Source organism: Polypterus senegalus, chromosome 3 (assembly GCF_016835505.1).
Source record: "Polypterus senegalus isolate Bchr_013 chromosome 3, ASM1683550v1, whole genome shotgun sequence".
Taxonomy (NCBI): Eukaryota; Metazoa; Chordata; class Cladistia; order Polypteriformes; family Polypteridae; genus Polypterus; species Polypterus senegalus.
In genome coordinates, this window is record NC_053156.1 from 206,882,887 (window position 1) to 206,906,137 (window position 23,251).

Consider the following 23,251-nt stretch of genomic DNA (forward strand, 5'->3'; position numbering starts at 1 on the left):
TACTGTTATTATAAACTGTGGCTTTTTTATGTATTCCACCATCTAATTGATGGCAGCAAAATTTATTTCCTTACCAACAGCTGATAATGGTGTGAAGAATGACATCACAACTGCTGCTTTGAGAGATTTTGGCATGGAAGCTTTGGACCAAGAAAACAACACTGTGTGATAACTAGTGCTACAGCAAATAAAAAAAAAATTAAATAGTCATTACTCTACTTTGACTTCTGAATGAGAATTTCATACATTTTAGTTTTTATCAAAGGCTCTAAAACCAAAAGAAAAAATGTTGTAGTTTCAATTTTATTTTGACTTTAGACTAATAATTGTAAGTAAAGTTTTGTTTTGGGTCAAAGTTGTCACACAGGGAACAGACAGATACAGATTTAAGGGTTTGAGTATAATCAAGGTAACCCCATTTAGTTTAAACTTTAAACAAAAACAATTTCAGAATTCACAGAAAACAATCTGCAATCACTATCCCTTTAAAAACCAGATTAAAAACACAGGAGAATGCTCATAGGAAGGCAGTGTTTCTCCTTATTTCACACAGGTCAAAAGACGCCCTTCTTTGGCATGGATGCGTCTTATATAGAGCCCTTCCAGGATGGGTGGGGCTTGCAAGATGGGTGGAGACTTGATTATGTATATTCCGGACCTGGCTGATTGGAGCTGCTGGGAAAATGAGAAGGTTGTTAGTGACAGCACCCCCTGCTATGCTGGATTGGAAATGCTTACCTCATCTTAAAGGTACCTCTATGCACAAGTGTGTGACGAAGTGTTCTGTTCTACTACTATGAATTCACTTACTTTGAGTTATGTATGTCAGAACTTTTTTTTACTTCTAAAATTCCCATACTGGTGCATATTTGTATAAATACGTGTTTGTATTATCGCACACATGCATTTAGGAAACACCCTCAGGGATCTTCCAAGGTAAGTAATTATATCCCTCAGCAAGAGGGGTCATTTTCACTAACAATCTTCATTTTTTTTTTGCAGCTCCAAAGGGCTGGCCATGGGAGACCTCTGACCTGACCACTGCTTACGAACTATACCGTTTCCACTCTGAGATGTTTGCTATATATTCTGCCCACCATGTTCATTTAGGGACCCAACTCCACATAAAGACGAAGTTCTGCAAGTCTGTACTTAACAGAACAAAGAACAAGAATGCTAGCTTGTGTTAACTGTGCTTTAATTTTATTATTTCTACTAAAGGGAAATAGACATGCTGCTACCCAAACCCTTGAACCCATTTCTGACCATTGATAGTATGTATTATTATATAGTATTTTCCTTTACTGTTACATTTGTGTATTATGAAAATTATTCAATTCATTTTGAATATAGTTGGTTAATTATGTAAACCATTTTCTCCAGTTTGTTTTGGGGTATGGAAGCTAATTAAATATTGCTATTTTTCTAGTTTGCTTCTTAGAACCCTTTGGGTTGAAATTAAATTGGTCCTGTATAAGCCAAAGGCTGTCAACTGTTAGGAGTCTTTTTTTTTTTCAACTAGGCTCCATTGCTTAATTTCATATATTCCACGCTTTATAAGTCTAGGATGATTGCTTTAATTATTTAGTCAGAGTCTGTAATTCTGTATGCTATTCTTTTCTTTATCTCCCAGCACTCTGCTTAATAAAAATGGTTGTGGCCTAATAATGCCAGTTACTTCATGACTACAATATGTGCAAGGGCTTCAGATTCTTTAATGCACATATTTTTAACTTGATTGATGAGACTGTGGTAAGTTCAGGATATGTGATACACACTCATTTAAGTTATTTAAATAGAAATTGGTCGATAAAGTCTAAATTACATGAAAAATAAGTAAGAGATTTTGGGCTTACTTTAAGAGTCCATGGAGGATCTTTGCATTAAGCGTACCATTTCAGTTGAGCACTACAAAATTTTACAAATAGATTGTACCTTCATAGTACAGGTCTTTTCTTTTTAAAGCTTAGTAGTTTTGGGACAATGATTATTATTTCATGATAATGTGTTAGTGCTTAATTAAATCTGCTGTATTTTATTAATTATTTTTTTATTAAATGTTTAAATCCACTGCGGTAGGCTGGTGCCTTGCCCGGGGTTTTTTTTCCAGCCTTGCACCCTGTGTTGGCTGGGATTGGCTCAGGGTAGACCCCTGTGACCCTGTAGTTAGGATATAGCGGGTTGGATTATGGTTGGATGGATGTTTAAATCCATGTTGGGAAGCTTTTTCTTTAATCTATCCATCTTTTTCTCCTATTTGCAGTGGCTTTCTCCAGTATAATACTGAATTTACATTCTAGCCACACTGCATTTACAGCATTAATTTATTTAAATTACTGTAGAAATGATGTGTGTATATTATTATGACCTACAAAAACGAAACAAGAAGTGGGTTTGCAAATGATACAGCATGGGACTGTGTGATAAACCTAGTATGTTTTTGTTTTCATCAGAGACTTTCTTTCACAGTCCAGGAAAACAACAAAAAGTCGTGTGAGTCTTTTGACCTGTTCAGAATATGATGCTGCAGATCTTTAGTAACACCAGATAATTTAAGACTGCAGAATCCTAACAAATTTAAATGAAGTAAACAGAATTAAGAGTTCAATATACTTCAATTTTTAATGTTTTATAGATGTTGAAAACATCATAAAAATAAAAACAAAGAATGTTTGCATAATCTAAAATGTTTTCTCTTTTCAAGAAATTGTCAAAGTTTTTTTTTACCGTGATTATGCACAAAAATGAATTCAGTTAGTTAGTGGGGGATGTATAATATTCAATAAATGGAATCACTAAATTTTTATACTTTTAGAAGCTGATATTGATGTATAGATTGGAAAATGTGCTGTTAGAATAAACCAGTTTTATTGCTGTAATTTCAAAAAAATGTATTGTGTTTTAATTGAAATATTTTTCATTCAGAAAAATTACTGTGCTCAAAACATTTTCTACTGGGTGTTAATTTTACTAGTGTATATACTAGTGTTGCCACTGCTGCCACATAGCTCCTCCTAGATCAAACTCCAGCCTGGAACTGTCTGCGTGATGTTTACACATTCCTCCTGCATTCCTGGTACTTCAGTATACATTTCATATGACAATGACATGCAGTTTAGGTTTATTGGTGTCTCTAAAGCGGCCCTGTATGAGTGAATGTGGGTATGTGTATGCCCTGCAAAATGCCTGGTGCTTCTGCAGATAGGTCTGCCAACCTATTAAATAGGTATAATTGTGGATTGATTAAAATTAAAATATAAAACAAAACATGGCTAAACTGCTTTTAAAATATTTTAAAAGATTATCATCTATTCATACTAAACTTATAGCAGGTGGCCAGGGACCTTGCCCCACCGGGACGCCTGGATCAGGGAAGGACCGGGAAGGGGGCAATATTTTTCCTGGACACAAGAGGGCAGCCCACCTGATTTCCATCCAGGGCCATGACTATGGAGCTGGGAAGCGCAACCCCGTGGGGGTCTGTGGTCCAACCAAGGGGCTGCCTGGGTGGTTCCTGAGCCCTGGAGGAAAGCACTTCCACCACACCAGGAAGTGCTGCCGCTCCAGGAATTGTGGATGCCCGGAGTGCTTCCGGGTGCAAGAGCAGCACTTCCTGGTGAGGTGGAAGACCATCATCAGAACCTGGAGCACATCCAGGGCATGATAAAAGGGGCCACCTCACTCCCTTCGATGAGCTGGAGTTGGGAGGAGATAGACGGAGCTTGCGAAGGAGGAGTGGAGGCGGCTGAAGCAAGACGAGAATTAAAAGGACCAAGGAATCATGAGTGTCGGGAACCAAATTGTAAATAATAGCAGAAATAAACCCGTGTGTTTTGGACATGTTGTGTCTGTCTGTGGCCAGGCTATCTATTACAACCTACTTAATACAATTCAGGTAGATGGGAATCCACACTTGCACAAGTTAGGAATGAAACTCTAGACGAGGCACCAGCCATTGATCGTTTCCCCTCATGCAAAAAGTGTAACTATTCTTGAATTTAAGCAGCTTAATCTAACCTAAGCAAAGCATACTGTCTAGGCAACATAATTTGAAATACCCTAAAGCAGCCAGTAATATTACCTTACGAAAAATATTTCAGGTCATTTTATGGTATGCCATATTACAGAATGGGAGTCATAAGTGTGAATGAAGTATTTTAAAAAACTAAGGTTTTCGACAAACATAACCACTACAAATGCATTTCAATACCTCTGTTTATTTGCTCTTTATGTTTTGAAGCTGCAGATATGAAATTTGGCAGATAAGTACTTTTCAACATAAATCAAGTTTTTGAAATTTAGCTATTGACCTTGAGGACCAGAGGAAGGCAGGGGTAGTGTCAAGGGTCAGAGCAAGTGGCAAGATAATACTCCAGTGTGATATATCAACAGAGTAACAGTACTGCACAGGTTGTTCTAGTGTTGTGGCAGTTTGCATGCTTGCCTTTCAACCAAAAATCTGGGTTTGATTCCAGCCATTTACTTTTAGCTTTTTTCTTTAATCATGACTCATTGTGTAGGACTATATTGTCTCCAGCTTGCAGTTTGTGGTTCTAAAACATTACCTCTCATCTTTACACTACCATCACAATCTGTACGGCAATGTTTTTTTCTGTCATTTTAGAAGCTGCATAAATTAGGTTTATGACATACAAGTTATGACCTTGCCCCTACGGAGAGCAGTGGAGGAGACATGGGATCAAAGCAAGTTGTCAAAACCCCACAGATGACTTAAACCTCATAAGGAATTGGGATTACCCAATTGGACATTTCATTTAGTTCAAACAAAATACCTTTTTCTGCTTTAAAATCACAGCAAAGTTTGCAAATAATAAAAAATGCTACTACTACATCTGTAAATAGCACATAAACGGTATCCACAGGTTATGATGGTGTACTCGTTAACACATTTACCTTTTAAACAAGAAATGTGGATTTGATTACATTTAACTTTTTTTAAGTCAAACATTTTCTTCACTATTTTTGTCACTGCCTTAAGTGGGTCATGGTGTCTTTTTGTCATTTCCTTTTAAGTTATTTATTGCAATTTGGAGTCCTTAACCCCAGAACCCAGCCACAGGGGATGAACAAACCAGTGTGTTTCTTCGTGTTGTCCCAAGCCCGGATAAATGGAGAGGGTAACGTCAGGAAGGGCATCCAATGTAAAATTTTGCCAGATCAACATGCGGAACACAATACAGATTTCCATACCGTATTGGTCGAGTCCTGGTTTAACAATGACCGCCACCAGTACTGTTACTCATCAGGGTGCTGAAGGAAATTGGGCTACTGTTAAGAAGGAGAAGAAGAGGGGGGAGACCTGTCCGGAGGAAAGAGGAGAGGAGGAAGGTAAAGGGAGTGGAACTGAGGGTAGGAACTTTGAATGTTGGTAGTATGACTGGTAAGGGGAGAGAGTTAGCTGATATAATGGAGAGAAGGAAGGTTGATATATTGTGCGTGCAAGAGACTAAATGGAATGAGAGTAAGGCCAGGTGGATTGGAGGTGAATTCAAATGGTTCGATCATGGTGTGGATGGAATGAGAAATAGGATAGGGCTTATTCTGAAGGAACAGTATGTCAAGAGTGTTTTGGAAGTGAAAAGAGTATCAGACAGAATAATGATTATAAAGCTAGAAATTGGAGGTGTGATGATGAATGTTGTTAGTGCATATGCCACGCAAGTTGGGTGTGCGATGGATGAGAAAGAAGATTTCTGGAGTGAGTTGGATTAACACTAGAATTACCAGAGCCTACGAAAAAACTCGTAATTCCGTCCCACCTTAAACTGCTTCTTAAATCCCTTCACACCTCTCCGCCAGCGTCCTTTGTTCTCTAAATGTGCTGATAAAAAGAAGCTAGGAGCAGCCGGCTATTCCATCCCCCCACCAATTTAGAACGTGCACGAACTTCTCTCAGCTCATGCCTTGATTGAGTATCTGGGAGTGAAGTGGAGTTTTAGAGTGAAATAATAGATCGTTGTTTGGAACACACGCATTTCATGTCTGTTCCGTTTCTACAGTAATCTGTGTCAACACATTGTTAAAACAGAAACTTTTTTTATATTCTAGTAGTAGATGACAATAAACTATATAATGTATGAAGCCTGAAGTCCAAATAGCAAAGAAACATTTTCACAAGAATAACACAATTGCACTTTTATTCAAACATATAACTGCAGAAAGAAAAGCCGCCTTAACATGCGACATTGACACCAGTATACTATGACTGACTCCGTGGTTCAATAGAGACAGCCCCCGCTTGGGAATCAAGGGGTCACGGGTTCAATCCTGCGCCCCTCCCTTTTGAGAAATAAACTGTTCTTAGTCTTACTGTTTTAGAAGAAAAACATACATTTGATTTCAGTCTGTAACTGCCGGTGCAATTTATGATCTTTGTAAAGGTTAGCTTTTTTTTTTTTTATTCACTTTTCACTCTCTCAGTCGCGTTCAGAATCAATCCATACAACCCCATCTGACACGGCTGTTTTCACTAAAGACGCGCTATAGCTCTGCAGTGTACCACGATGCATACTAACGACCCCCCGCCCCCAGACCCCCCCCGGTTCTGACACTCAAACGCTGGCGAAGCTGCCTTCTTCGTATCTCACCGTCACTTGCTTTTCTTTTTATTCAGTTTTATTGAGTGTTCCTGCCAGTCCCGCATGTTGCTGTATGCTTTTTCTTTTGTACTCCAGGACATGCAGAGGAAAGAATGGTAAAGACCAGTAACTTCGGCGCTATATGCAATCATCAGACACTCCCCATCTGCCCGTGTCGTTCAAACACAGGAACATATATTGGTGTAAAAGTATAACAAAAGTGCACTTTTATTCAAGTGCACTTTTCCATCGCCTTTTCCTGTAAGAAGCAGTGTACACACTTCTCTCTATGCTGTGGTTTCTATTACACACCTGAAAGAAAGACAATATATGTGAAAATATAATCGCACTAATGCAATATTATTTGAAAACGAACAGCGTCAGATCAGGTGTGAATTTATGCAGGAACTGGAAATTCTCTGATGCGGGACCTTCCCCCAGGGAAGAAAGTACAGTGTCAGGTGCTCATTCAGTGTAATAGAAACCATAGCACAGAGAGGTGTGTACACGGCAACAAGTACACGTGTCGTAAATGTAGGAAGGACGATCCTTGGGTGTGTGGGAACTGTTAATATTTGAATGTGATGATTTTATATAGCACGGAATGAAAATCTTCACTTCTTAGCATTGCACCATGCAAGATGTCGTATCAATCGCCTACTGTATCTTGCTTTCTTTTTTCTTCGGTTATACAGGTAGTTTTGAATAGTTAGCATCGTTAGTATGCATCGTGGTACACTGCAGAGCTATAGCGCGTCTTTAGTGAAAACAGCCATGTCAGATGGGGTTGTATGGATTGATTCTGAACGCGACTGAGAGAGTGAAAAGTGAATAAAAAAAAAAACAGCTAACCTTTACAAAGATCATAAATTGCACCGGCTGTTACAGACTGAAATCAAATGTATGTTTTTCTTCTAAAACAGTAAGACTAAGAACAGTTTACTTCTCAAAAGGGAGGGGCGCAGGATCGAACCCGTGACCCCTTGATTCCCAAGCAGGGGCTGAGTCTATTGAACCATGGAGTCAGTCATAGTAAACTGGTGTCAATGTCGCATGTTAAGGCGGCTTTTTCTTTCTGCAGTTATATGTTTGAATAAAAGTGCAATTGTGTTATTCTTGTGAAAATGTTTCTTTGCTATTTGGACTTCAGGCTTCATACATTATATAGTTTATGCCTACATTTTGTCATCTACTACTAGAATATAAAAAAAGTTTCTGTTTTAACAATGTGTTGACACAGATTACTGTAGAAACGGAACAGACATGAAATGCGTGTGTTCCAAACAACGATCTATTATTTCACTCTAAAACTCCACTTCACTCCCAGATACTCAATCAAGGCATGAGCTGAGAGAAGTTCGTGCACGTTCTAACTTGGTGGGGGGATGGAATAGCCGGCTGCTCCTAGCTTCTCTTTATCAGCACATTTAGAGAACAAAGGACGCTGGCGGAGAGGTGTGAAGGGATTTAAGAAGCAGTTTAAGGTGGGACGGAATTATGAGTTTTTTCGTAGGCTCTGGTAATTCTAGTGTTAAGGGATGGACAGTGTACCCAAGGGACAGAAAGTGGTGATTGGAGAGGATTTTAATGGACATGTTGGTGAAGGGAACAGAGGAGACGAGGAGGTGATGGGTGGGTATGGTGTCAGAAATGAATCAGGAAGTGCAACGGATTAGCAAGGAGAAAGTAAGGACAGCTATGAAGAGGATATAGAATGGAAAGACCATTGGTCCAGTTGACATACCTGTGGTAGCATGGAGGTGTTTAGGAGAGATGTCAGTGGAGTTTTAACCAGATTGTTTAATGGAATCTTGGAAAGTTAGAGGCTGTCTGAGGAGTTGAGAAGAAGTGTACTGGTACAGATTTTTAAGAATAAGGGGGATGTGCAGAGCTGTAGTAACTACAGGGGGATAAAACTGATGAGCCACAGCATGAAGTTATGGAAAAGAGAAGTAAGGTTTTGATTAGTGAGCAGCAGTATGGTTTCATTCCAAGAAAGAGCACAACAGATGCAATGTTTGCTCTGAGGGTGTTGATGGAGAAGTATAGAGAAGGCCAGTAGTGTACTTTGCATCCAATTCATAACAAAGCATACGGTTTTCAGCAGTCACTACGGTAGACAAAGAGTTTCGTACCCAGACGATTTTTTACAAGGCCTGTTGTTGGCTGAAAGATGAGACTCAACCAATCAGAGTGAGAATATCATTCTCGTGGGCTCTGATTGGCTGCTGCAAATGTGGTGTAATCTTGCAAGAACAGCGAGCGTGAGTCCCAGATGAATCGCATACATTTTGTGAACAAACTTTTTGTGAGCTTTTCGTTTTAAGCCCTATGATGGCTCCCAAGCCTCCTGCAAGTGCCAGAGGAAGACCTTCACCATACAGGAGAAGGTAAAACTCCTGGATATGCTTCGGGAAGGAAAGAGCTACACGGACATCGCTCGCCATTACACCTTGAATGAATCGACGGTATGCTACATTAAGAAGGATGAAAAGAATATAAGAGCCACCGCATCACTTTCCTTTAGTCAAACAGGAAGAGGGTGGCAACTCCTTGGAATAAAGCCATCGTTAAAATGGAATCTTCGTTGACACTTTGGATCAATAGCTGCAGAAAGATGAAAAAATTCCTTTGGACAAAAACATCATTAGAGAGAAGGCCAGACAGCTCTATGCCACGTTCGCTGAAGGAGGTGACGACCATGCTGATGAACCCAATGCTTCCAAAGAACCTCAGCCATTGAAGTCTATAAAAAACACCTCACCCAAAAGAAGAAGCAATGCCAGCAACTGCCTATAATGATGTTCCTTACACCAAGAAACAAAGAAGACATGCCTACGTCTTCAGCGGAAGTTGCCATCCAGCAGCAGAAAGATACCCCTCTTAAACCACCTGAAGGCGAGCCTTTTAGAAGAGCTGTAAATGCTCTGTTTTGCTATGCAGTACATACTCATCATCTACATACGTACTTAATCGTGTACTGCACAGCTAATTCATCATCATTCAAGTTATGGAGTGTATCTTCACTGGTGAGTACCCATACTGACCCATACTGTTTTTATTTTTACATATTCCATTACGTATACAGGAGAGAGAGAGATGTGTATATATACATTACATATTATTATTATTATTTTTATTCTGATGATGCTAACATTATTATTATTATGTTACTCATATCTTTAGCCTGACAACCGCATATCATATGTGTTTACAAAGTGTGTTTTAATAAGATTACATGTGTTTAAAGCATGTGGCAGGGTATTTTAAGGCTTAAACTATAAAAAAATGTGGTCTTTATATATCGTGGATTTTCACCTATTGCTAAAGGGTCTGAAACGTAACTTTCATGATAGGCAGAAGATCACTGTAGACAGAAGTCCCCTTGGACTATAATATTTGTGGATGACATTCTTATCTGTAGCGAAAGTAGGGAGAAGGTTGAGTATACCCTGGAGAGGTGGAGATATGCTCTAGACAGGAGAGGAATGAAGGTCAGTAGGAACAAGACAGAATACATGTGTGTAAATGAGAGGGAGGTCAATGAAATGGTGAGGATGCAGGGAGTAGAGTTGTTGAAGGTGGATTAGTTTAAATACTTGGATTCAACAGTACATAGTAATGTGAATTGTAGAAGAGAGGTGAAAAAGAGAGTGCAGGCAGGGTGGAATGGGTGGAGAAGAGTGTCAGGAGTAATTTGTGACAGACGGGTATCAGCAAGAGTGAAAGGTAAGGTCTACGGGACGATAGTGAGGCCAGCTTTTTTATATGGGTTGGAGACGGTGGCACTGACTAGAAAGCAGGAGACAGACCTGGAGGTGGCAGAGTTAGAGATGCTAAGATTTGCATTGGGTGTGACGAGGATGGACAGAATTATAAATGAGTACATTAGAGGGTCAATTCAGGTTGGACGGTTAGGAGACAAAGCTAGAGAGGCGAGATTGCGTTGGTTTGGACATGTGCAGAGGAGAGATGCTGGGTATATTGTGAAAAGGATGCTAATGGTAGAGCTGCCAGGCAAGAGGAAAACAGGAAGGCCTAAGAGAAGATTTATGGATGTGGTGAGAGAGGACATGCAGGTGATGGGTGTGACAGAGCAAGATGTAGAGGACAGGAAGATATGGAAAAAGATGATCCGCTGTGGCAACCCTTAACGGGAGCAGCCAAAAGAAGAAGAAGAAGGAGGAGTTCCTAACACCAGAAGCAAAAATAAGACTATAACATACAAAGACATTTTCCAATACGAATGCTAGTTATATAATAGATGCAACAAATTTAAAGGTAATAAAGTTTGGTAATATACTATGTGTAATTACGTCTTACCTTTCCACTTTCTCAGCTATACAATGCAGGGTGATTCGGGTAGTTTTCAATAAGCTTCAAATCAAACATAATGCCTTTTATCACAATTTTTGTTTTTCCTATAACCTCAGGAAAGTTCTTACAGGAACTTTAGACCATTTTATTATAAAATTAACATTCTGAATTTTATATCATACTGCCTGGAAAGTGAGAATCTGAAGTTGCCCAGTATAGCAGTTAAAAGATATCTTATCCTCACACTAGAATAAGATTTCTTAAAGTTGATGATTTGTTTTTGATAGAGTGTCTGTATTGTTATGACTGTATATAAGAAATTCCAACATCTAAAAATTATTCATTCACAACAAAGTGTGATAGGATGCGACACATGCCTTTAAAATGTAGTCACAAAGTAGTTAACATTTCATCCATCCATTATATCCTAACTACAGGGTCATGGGGGTCTGCTGGAGCCAATCCCAGGGAACAAGGCAGGAAACAACCCCTGGGCAGGGCACCAGCCCACCACAGGGCGTACACACACCTGGGACAATTCAGAATCACCAATGCACCTAACCTGCATGACTTTGCACCGTTGGAGGAAACTCATGCAGACACAGCGAGAACATGCAAACTCCACGCAGTGAGGACCCGGGAAGCGAACCTGGGTCTCCTTATTGTGAGGCAGCAGCTCTACCACTGCGCCACTGTGCTGCCCCAGTTAAAACTGCATTAAATATTTATTTTTGTGCTATGAAAGTTCACATAGACAAAAATAAAAGAAAGTATTCAGTGCAGATAAAGTAGTACATGTGCCAGCCACCAAGAAAACTATGACTAATTTGTTCAGTATGAATGAATGTCAATAGTGCTGAATCTTACTTAAACCAATACGGAAACCACAAACTACAACATTTGTCATAAAAATTTTATATGTTTGGTGTGATATCAAAATGTCTATATATAACTTCTAGGCAAATGTTAAAAAAATCTAATGCACTGTGCTAGCACTTTTTTCTTTGCTATGTAGTATATAGTGTTAGTCTCAGCTACCAAATTTCATTAAGAAATATTTACTGTATGTGCAAAAGAGGTGCAGTGTTCACAGATGAAAAAGAAGTTATTTACAACTTTTTATGGGATTAAACAAATAATGGAATTTGCATAGCAACCTGGATCTGTTTGAGTTTGACTATGCATAATTGCATTCTAATTATCAGAATAAACATTTGGTAACAATGACCTCCACAGTTATTTATCTCCATGAATGCTCAACAAAGATCGTCTTCCTTTTCTGTCACTAAAGGGCACACTGTCGTGTCAACTTTTTTAATGCCTGACTGCTAATGAGACATTTTAGTTTAAATAAAGGTTAGCAGAAGGTTAGAGGACTGCACAGGGCAAAATGTTCCATACTGGAAAGAAACTCTTTCATTATTGTTATATATTTAAATAAAGAGCAGATATTAATAAAAAAAAGTGTAGCTTAAAAAAGTCTTTGTTAGTAACTGAAAGGACAAAGGCATTTGTGCAGCTGAGTAAAATTGCAATATAAAACAGTGGGAGAAAATTCTGGTTATAGAGTGAGTTCTATGGATTGAATAGTCCTTCTCATCTTTGTGCTTCCATTTCTAGATTGATTTATAACCTTCTCTGAGTATTACCAGGTAAAAAAACTATGTATTTTGTGTGCTGGGGGAAAAATAAAAAGTAAGAAAAAGGAAGGCTCATATTCTCTGGAACTTTCTTTCCTAGCCTCAATATCACTCAGCCCTGTCTCGTGTTCATGTTTTAATGGTGTGAACTGTGATGTTTGGTCTGTAGTGATTGACCTTCTATTTAATGATCATGCACAATATGTTATATTGTTACTTTGAATTGTACTTGATTGCTGATTAAATACCTTGTGACGGACTCAATAAAAAATAAAGCCTGCTTAATTGCCTGAAAGTCAGCACAGTAGAGCAGTGATTATCACCACTGCCTCACAGTTCCTTCAAATGATAGCCTAGGGTATATGTGCACATTCTCCCTGTGTTTATAAGGGTCTTCTCTAGATAACAGCCTTTTACATTAAATCAACCCAGAAAAAAGTTGTTTGGGGGCAGTGTGCCCCGTGATGGAGGGTCACACTATCCAGGTTTCGTTCTTAGAACCTGGCACTCTGTGACCCACTGTTGGAGTGAGTGTGTTTAACGGATATCCACCACAGATGGATACTTAAAGAGAGAAACACCATCTGCAGCCTCTTGCTTCCCAGACTCAGACAATATATTATGAAACATCAGAGAATCTATTTTAATGACTTACTTGTTGTGTTTCTAGGGAATTCAGTATTATGATCTGTATTTGTATGATCCTAACAATTTCAGGAATTCTATACTCTATTGGGAATAAAATACTAATACTATTGAAGGAACAGTATGTCAAGAGTGTTTTGGAGGTGTAAAGAGTGTCAGGCAGAGTAATGATTATGAAGCTGGAAATTGGAGGTGTGATGATGAATGTTGTTAGTGCATATGCACTGCAAGTTGGGTGTGCAATGGGTGAGAAAGAAGACTTTTGGAGTGAGTTGAATAAAGTGATGAACAGTGGGGACAGAAAGTGGTGATTGGAGCAGATTTCAATGGGCATATTGGTGAAAGGAACAGTGGAGAGGAGGAGGTGATGGGTAGGTATGGTGTCAAGGAGAGGAATGAAGAAGGCCAGAGGATAGTGGATTTTGCCAAAAGAATGGACATGGCTGTGGTGAATATGTATTTTAAGAAGAGGGAGGAACATAGGGTGACAGTGGAGGAAGACGCACACAGGTAGATTATATCCTATTTAGAAGAGTTGATTTGAAGGAGACTGAAGACTGCAAAATGGTGGCAGGAGAAAGTGTAGTTAAGCAGTATAGGATGGTGGTTTGTAGGATGATGTTGGAGATCAAGAACAGGAAGAAATTGAGGGCAGATCCAAGGATCAAATGGTGGAAATTGAAAAAGAAAGACTGCAAGGTTGAGTTTAGGGAGGAGGTGAGACAGGCACTGGGTGGAAGGGAAGAGTTACCAGACAACTGGGAAACTACAGCAGATGTAGTAAGGGTGACAGCAAGAAGGGTGCTTGGCGTGACATCTGGAAAGAGGAAGGAGGAAATGGAAACCTGGTGGTGGAATAAGAAAATACAGGAGAATATACAGAGGAAGTGGATGGCAAAGAAGAAGTGGGACAGTCAAAGAGATGCAGAAGTAGACAAGAGTACAAGGAAATAAGGTGCAAGGTGAAGAGAGAGATGGCAAAGGCTAAAGAAAAGGCGTATGATAAGTTGTATGAGAGGTTGGACACTAAGGAGGGAGAAAAGGACCTGTACCGATTGGCTAGACAGAGGAACCGAGCTGGGAAAGATGTGCAGCAGGTTAGGTTGATAAAGGATAAAGATGGAAACATACAAGCGAGGAGGGTGTGTTGAGCAGATGGAAAGAGTACTTTGAGAGGCTGATGAATGAAGAGAACGAGAGAGAGAAGAGGTTGGATGATGTGGAGATAGTAAATCAGGAAGTGCAACAGATTAGCAAGGAAGTAAGGACAGCTTTGAAGAGAATGAAAAATGGAAAGGCCATTGGTGGAAGCATAGAGGTGTCTAGGAGAGATGGCAATGGAGTTTTTAACCAGATTGTTTAATAGAATCTTGGAAAGTGAGAGGATGCCTGAGGAGTGGAGAAGAAGTGTACTGGTGCTGATATTTAAGAATAAGGGGGATGTGCAGGATTGTAGTAACTACAAGGGAGTAAAATTGATGAGCCGCAGCAAGTTATGGGAAAGAGAAGTGAAAGCTAGGTTAAGAAGTGATGTGATGTGATGAATAGTGAGCAGCAGTATGGTTTCATGCCAAGAAAGAGCAACACAAATGCAGTGTTTGCTCTGAGGATGTTGATGGGGAAGTTTAGAGAAGGCCAGAAGGAGTTGTATTTCGTCTTTGTGGACCTGGAAAAAACATATGACAGGGTGCCTCGAGAGGAGCTGTGGTATTGTATGAGGAAATCGGGAGTGGCAGAGTAGTACATAAGAGTTGTACAGGATATGTACGAGGGAAATGTGACAGTGGTAAGGTCTGCAATAGGAGTGATGGATGCATTCAAGTTGGAGGTGAGATTACATCAGGGATCGGCTCTGAGCCCTTTCTTATTTGCAATGGTGATGGAAAGGTTGACAGACAAAATTAGACAGGAGTCCCTGTAGACTATGATGTTTGCTGATGACATTGTGATCGATAGCAATAGTAGGGAGCAGGTTGAGGAGACCCTGGAGAAGTGGAGATATGCTCTAGAGAGGAGAGGAATGAAGGTCAATAGGAACAAGACGGAATAGATGTGTGTAAATGAGAGGGAGGTCAGTGGAATGGTGAGGATGCAGTTGGAGAAGGTGGATGAGTTTAAATACTTGGGATCAACAGTACAGAGTAATTGGGATTGTGGAAGAGAGGTGAAAAAGAGAGTGCAGGCAGGGTGGAATGGTTGGAGAAGAGTGTGAGGAGTAATTTGTGACAGACGGGTATCAGCAAGAGTGAAAATGAAGGTCTACAGGATGGTAGTTAGACCAGCTATGTTATATGGGTTGGAGACGGTGGCACTGACCAGAAAGCAGGAGACAGAGCTGGAGGCGGCAGAGTTAAAGATGCTAAGATTTGCATTGGGTGTGACGAGGATGGATAGGATTAGAAATGAGTACATTAGAGGGTCAATTCAGGTTGGAAGGTTAGGAGACAAAGTCAGGGAGGCGAGTTTGCGTTGGTTTGGACATGTGCAGAGGAGAGATGCTAGGTATATTGGGAGAAGGATGCTAAGGATAGAGCTGCCAGGGAAGAGGAAAAGAGGAAGACCTAAACAAAGGTTTATGGATGTGGTGAGAGGGGACATGCAGGTGATGGGAGTAACAGAACAAGATGCAGAGGACAAAAAGATATGGAAGAAGATAATCCTCTGTGACCCTGTGTTGGGATATAGCGGGTTGGAAAATGGCTGAATGAATGACTAATTGATGATACTTTTTTTCTCAGTAATAATCTTCTATATCAAATAGAAAATTTCATAATAAAACCTACATGTCTATTTTGTTAAGGCTAACCAATTAATTTTTGATTGTGGATATGCATCATAATATATCGAATGATGTGTTTAGTTTCTTACAAACTACAGACAAAGAAAAGGAACACAGATTATTTTTCCTTTCCAAATCAGGAGCACATTTTCAAAATTCTTTTTTCATACACTTAGGTTTACACCACAGTATACAGCTAGCCTTACTGAAATAAAAAAAAAAACAGCTTTTTATGGCGGGTATATCTTAGTTTAATCAAATCCAATGTAGTAGAGCCATTCCCCATAGGTTTCAAGTTCATCATTTACTAATCCCTGTTTAAAACCATGCTAATCATAGTTTAGCCTCACAATATGCAGCATTTTTTTAAACTTCAGCATAGTAATCTAAGGCTTGTTAGGGCTCATAACAAGACACCATCTAACGTAATTTAACTGGCTCTTTCAACACGAATATAATAAAAGGCAATTAACACTTATCGTTTGCACTTTTCTCTTTTTACATTGAAAATAATAAAAGGCAATTAACACTTATCGCTAGTACTTTTCTCTTTTTACATCTATAATAAGCAAGATGTGCCCTCACAACCTCCAAACCTCCATTTCTCTAATTTCTAGATGAGTGTTTGTTTTACTTCATTGTAGTGTATGCAGTGGGATGAGCTAATGCTCCATACTGGTTTGGTACCTGCCTTGCAAGTAATACTATTGGGATAGGCTTTAGTTATTTGTAAATCTTCTTTGGAATAACAACATTTAAATATATAAAGAGGAAAGGATTGCTATTTTGGGCCATAACCATCTTGTATTGTTCTAGATATGGAGACTTTCCTCATCTGTTTAAAGTAATAGCTGCCTAGCTTCATAGCTATACTATGAAGTATAAAAGTACATGCTTCACGAGTATCCTACATTCTCCATAAAATATAAAACTACTACTACCACTGCATTAGTTTGATGATACAAGTTATGTACACATTTTAACACTAAAGTTGTTGAAGTGAAAAATCATTATTTTATATCATCTAGCCCAGCAAAACTGCTGAGGAAGTTTACTGAAGTTTCTGTTGGAAGAGGATTCTTTCCTGAATTAAACATTCCTTGTTTTGATTTCTTGTGAGATCCTGCACCTTGTGAAGGATTACATTTGTTTTTCTTGTTTATGATAGGTTAAATGTGTTGTTTTTGTGTGCAATTTAGAAATTATCAGCAATGTTCACTCTGTCTGTGTAAATTCTATTTGTCTGTTGTGAGGGGCAGCCGGAGCCCATGCCCGGCAGGGATGCCCCTGCTGCATATGTTCCGGGGGAGCCACCATGGGCAGCTGAATACCTCCCCTGGGATGCTTGGTGGCAGCCTCCCTGGCCGACGGTGATTCCCCAGCCTCCCGCATGGATCCATGGGAGATGGAGTCCACAGCCTGGTTGGGAGCTGGGGTGGCCGCTAAGGGGTGCTGCCTGGACTCAAGAGCCCGGCTGGACGACACATCAGCCCCACCCGGAGGTGCAATTGGGACCAGGTGGTCAAACACCTGGAACACTTCCGGGTGGGCTATAAAATTGACCAGCCTCCACCACTCAACAACCAGAATCGGGAGGACGATGTTGCTTGGGAGGAGTGGTGGTACAAGGTGGAGAGTTGTTGGTGTTGTATTTACGTGCTTTTGGGACTGTGTATTGCCTGTGGGGTTCATGGGGAAGATGTGCTCCACAGGTGAAGAAAAATAAAGAGTGTGCTTGTTTTTACACGTGTCTCTGGTCAGTCTGTGCCGGGACGGGAGCTACAGTATATAGCATTTTTTACACTGTCTAGCCTCAAAACTGTTAACTGCAGGCTTCTGGTCAAGTAAACCCAAAACAAGGAGAACTGACAAAATAACAAGAAATATCCTAAAATATAGCAAAAGCCCCACAAGTGGAAGGATGGCCATAAACCTTCAGCTTATGCACAAAAGGTCAACCAAGGAATCTTTGTAATACAAAATAAAATGCTCAAGAACAAAAACAGGCAAAAATGAGTTGAGTTTGGGAAAGAGTCACTGTGGGGGTCTGTTATTTCGTTGTCAGTATTAAAGGCTGAGTGTGTGACGTACAGATTGAGGAAGTTCTTGGCTGTTGCCAAGTGACACCTAAATATTCACAGAATGGTCCAGTTGCACTGACTGCACTAAATGGCAGCAGCCTGAAATGACAATGGAATCAGGAGCGAGATTTAAAAATATATACTAGCCAAGGTCAAAACCAAGACATCAAGAACTGAATAATGAAGCTCCAAATGAGATGTGAAAATTGTGGTTGTAGCTGTGGATGTGTAAGGCAGGATCAAACACAGGTAAAATGCATGCCCGAAAGAAATCTCTCAGTTTCTCTGTTTGCTGATAACATTGTCATCTGTAGCAAGAGTAGGGAGCAGGTTGAGGAGACCCTGGAGTGATGGAGATATGCTCTAGAGAGGACAGGAATGAAGGTCAGTAGGAACAAGACAGAATACATGTGTGTGAATGAGAGGGAGGTCACTGGAATGGTGAGGATGCAGGGAGTAGAGTTGGCAAAGGTGGATGAGTTTAAATACTTGGGATCAAAAGTACAGAGCAACAGAGATTGTGGAAGAGAAGTGAAAACGAGAGTGCAGGCAGGGTGGAATGGCAGGAGAAGAGTGTGAGGAGTAATTTGTGACAGACGGATGGGTATCAGCAAGAGTGAAAGGGCAGGTCTACAGGACGGTAGTGAGACCAGCTACTAGCTATGTTATATGCGTTGGATATGGAGGCACTGACCAGAAAGCAGGAGACAGAGCTGGAGGTAGCACAGTTAAAGATGCTAAGATTTGCATTGGGTGTGATGAGGATGGACAAATTTAGAAATGACGACATTAGAGGGTTGGTACACAAAGTCATAAAGGCGAGATTGCATTGGTTTGGACATGTGCAGAGGAGAGATGCTGGATATAGTGAGAAAAGGATGTTAAAGATAGAGCTGCCAGGCAAGAGGAAAACAGGAAGGCCTAAGAGATGGTGTTTATGGATGTGGTGAGAGAGGAGGTGCAGGTGATGGGTGTGACAAAGTAAGATGTAGAAGACAGGAAGATATGGAACAAGATGATCCACTGTGGCAACCCTTAACGTGAAGAAGAAGAAGAAGAAATGAAAATTCAAAGCTAATAATCTCCACAAGAATAAAGAGAAAAGTTTGTTACACGCATAGAATAAAAAGCAAAAAAAAAAAAAATGAGAAAAAGTGTTTCTTCTAAAAACGTTTATTGTCAAACTTCAGTTTTTCTATACTTAAAGATGATATATTTCATATTTAGTACGTTCTAACATATGGCACTGCATATTTAATAGAGCACATTAACTTTCATAATATTGAGCATGTAAGGCACAGTTTAAAACCGTGTGTCCACCATGCCTTACATATGGCAAGGCAGGTCCCTAACTGAGACTATTCTATAGTCAGAGGGGCAAGACGTAGTTAGAATATACCAGTTCAATTCAACTTGTGGGGATTATAAGAACCTCCCATAGACTATACACTATTTAGACAAGCATTTAATATAGCTTAAATAACTGTCAAATGGCTCTTAAAGCAGTTAAAGGGTGAAACAACAAAGTCTAAAACCAGTAAACTACTTTGTAAATTATGCCTAAACATAAACTTATTAACATAGTTAACAGACAGAAAATGTTTATAACCAGAAATCAATTTAAAAACTCCAAGAAAATTAAGAGAGGGATTTAATTTGGGTCATTAACTTGATATACGTAAATCACAGGTAAATTAATTCATTAGTAAATTAATTATTAATTAATTAACAGAATGAACTATTAAAGAGAAGATTCAGTAGCAAGAACTGGATATTTAAGGAACAGTGAGTATGGGTTCAGACAGGAATTCTACAGGGAAGCAACAAAAGGACATGATGACAGTGCGGCATATGATATTTTTTATCTTGATTTTTCCGAAGGAGTTTGATAAGGTCACACATAAGAGACTGGGTATCAAACTAAAAGAACTGATAGCTCAGAGTGTAGTGTGTAGATGGATGCAGAACTTTTTAAATCCCTGCGAAACAAGAGGGTTATGTGTGAGGATCCTTATCAGAATTGGAGGATGTTAATAATGATTTTCTGTAAAAGAAATCATTTTTGTTATATTTTAACATTATCTGCTCTTAAGTTCACATTGCCCTTCAATTGTTACAGGCTGGTACATTTCCATTGCACAACTGTTGTCCTTCAGTAAATGCCAAAAGACTATCATATAAAAGTGGTTTAGAATGTCTTAATATTTATTAATACTCCATATATATGATTGTTTCATTTTGATTTATGCTTACTTTATGCTCAGGTATATTTAATGAAGCATTTGTGTGGTCATGATACCGTATAAGAGCTTCTGTCAACAATAGAACTTTTAGCAGGCTGCTTTTGCTGCAGGAAACTGGAGTACTGTATGCAGTTTTGGTCCCTGGGCTACAAAAAAAGACATAGCGGAAATACAAAAGTTCCTGAGAACAGCGGCTAGGCTGATTATAAGACTTAAGAGTGTAAGTTATGAGGTAAGATGTAAGTTTACAATACAATACAAATTATTTTTATATATCCCAAAATCACACAAGAAGTGCCACAATGGGCTTTAACAGGCCATGCCTTTTGACAGTGCACCAGCCGTGACTCTCTAAGAAGACAAGGAAAAACTCCCAAAAGAACCCTTGTAGGGAAAAAAATGGAAGAAACCTTGGGTAAGGCAGTTCAAAGAGAGACCCCTTTCCAGGTAGGTTGGGCATGCAGTGAGTGTCAAAAAAAGGGGGTAAATACAATATAATACACAGAACACAAGTAATTCTCAATACAATATAATAGTTCAATATAAATATTAGAAATACAGAGTACAATTCAACAGTAGATGATATCACATAATACGATTTGGATTTGTTCAGAGTCCTGGAGACCTTGGCTATCTAGCTGCCTCCCCCTATTGGCCATTCCACAGCTGAGTCAGTGCTGGGTCAGCCAATCCGATGAAAGAACCCTTCTTCCCGACAATTTCTGCATTCCTCCATCAGAGATGACTTTACCTTAGGTAGGCAAAACAACTTGGCAGGTGGGCAGTGGCACCAAGTGCCACATTTGAGTACCAAGTAGAGAAACAGATCAGGCGAGAGTTAGTAACAAATTATAACTAATAATAATCATATTACTTAGGTTATAGTGCTAATAACTACCAGCAGAGATGCAGTCTGTACAGTTAATCAACAGCTCAAGTCAGTAAAAAATTGAAGTTGTGAGTCTTCACCCGGAATGTGAAAGCTGAGACCGAAGGGGCATCACTTATAGTAGCAGGCAGACCATCTCACAGTTTAGGGGCCCTGTAAATAATGTGGCAATTACGTAATATACTAAATTGAAGTAGTGAGTCTTCAGTCGGGATGTAAAAGCTGAGACAGAAGGGGCATTTCTTATAGTAGCAGACAGACCAACTTACAGTTTAAGGATCAGTAACTAAAAGCTATTTTATTATATCATATACAAAGTATTATATATTATATTGTATACGTATATTAGAATCCTTGGAATCATAAGCAGACTGGCATCTAAAGATATTAATGTACATTCTGGTTTGCAAGTTCAGAAAAGTAGACCAGACCTTGCCCATTCAAGGCTTTATATATTAAAAGGAGGTTTTTGAAATCTGCCCTAAAATTAACCAGGAGCGAGTGTAAGGATTTAAGAACTGGAGTTATGTGTTCGTATTTTCTTGTTCTTGTAATAATTCTTGCAGCAGCATTTTGGATTAACTGGGAGCTATATAAAGAATAGTTTGAACATCCAGTGAACACCACTTTGCAATAGTCAATCCTACTAGAAATAAATGCATGAATTAATTTCTCAGAATCCTGCTTATTTAGAAAATGCCTTAATTTCCCAACATTTTTAAGATGGAATAAACATGATTTAGACAACTTTGTAATGTGTGCTTTAAATGACATGCTAGAGTAAAAAATAACTCCTAAATTATGGGCAGATTCAGTAAAATTAACGGTGACTCCAACAGAGTTAAATGATGACAAAATACTGTTGCGATCATTGTCATTCCCTCCAATAATTAACATCTCTGTTTCATCAGGGTTTAAAGACAAGTAGTTCTTATCCATCCACTCCTTTAATTCACTAACACAACAAATTAAAGACAACATTGGAGAAACTTCATTTGGTCTAAAAGAAACATATAACTGGGTATCATCTGCATACAAGTGAAAATTAACATTATGTTTTCTAATGATAGATCCCAGTGGAAGCATGTAAAGTGAAAACAATGAAGGTCCCAGTGCTTAGCCCTGCGAGACACTTTATCTCAGTTCTTTGTATAATGATGGAGTATTGTCAGCACATTTCTGTCCATCCATCCATCCTCTTCCGCTTATCCGAGGTCGGGTCGCGGGGGCAGCAGCTTAAGCAGAGAGGCCCAGACTTCCCTCTCCCGGCCACTTCTTCGAGCTCTTCCGGGAGAATCCCAAGGCGTTCCCAGGCCAGCCGGGAGACATAGTCCCTCCAGCGTGTCCTGGGTCTTCCCCGGGGCCTCCTCCCGGTTGGACGTGCCCGGAACACCTCACCAGGGAGGCGTCCAGGAGGCATCCTGATCAGATGCCCGAGCCACCTCATCTGACTCCTCTCGATGCGGAGGAGCAGCGGCTCTACTCTGAGCCCCTCCCGGATGACTGAGCTTCTCACCCTATCTTTAAGGGAAAGCCCAGACACCCTGCGGAGGAAACTCATTTCAGCCGCTTGTATTCGCGATCTCGTTCTTTCGGTCACTACCCATAGCTCATGACCATAGGTGAGGGTAGGAAGGTAGATCGACTGGTAAATTGAGAGCTTTGCCTTACGGCTCAGCTCCTTTTTCACCACGACAGACCGATGCAGAGCGCGCATCACTGCGGATGCCGCACCGATCCGCCTGTCGATCTCACGCTCCATTCTTCCCTCACTCGTGAACAAGACCCGAGATACTTGAACTCCTCCACTTGGAGCAGGATCTCTCCCCAACCCTGAGAGGGCACTCCACCCTTTTCCGGCTGAGGACCATGCTCTCGGATTTGGAGGTGCTGATTCTCATCCCAGCCGCTTCACACTCAGCTGCGAACCGATCCAGAGAGCTGAAGATCACGGCCTGATGAAGCAAACAGGACAACATCATCTGCAAAAGCAGTGACCCAATCCTGAGTCCACCAAACCGACCCCTTCAACACCCTGGTTGCGCCTAGAAATTCTGT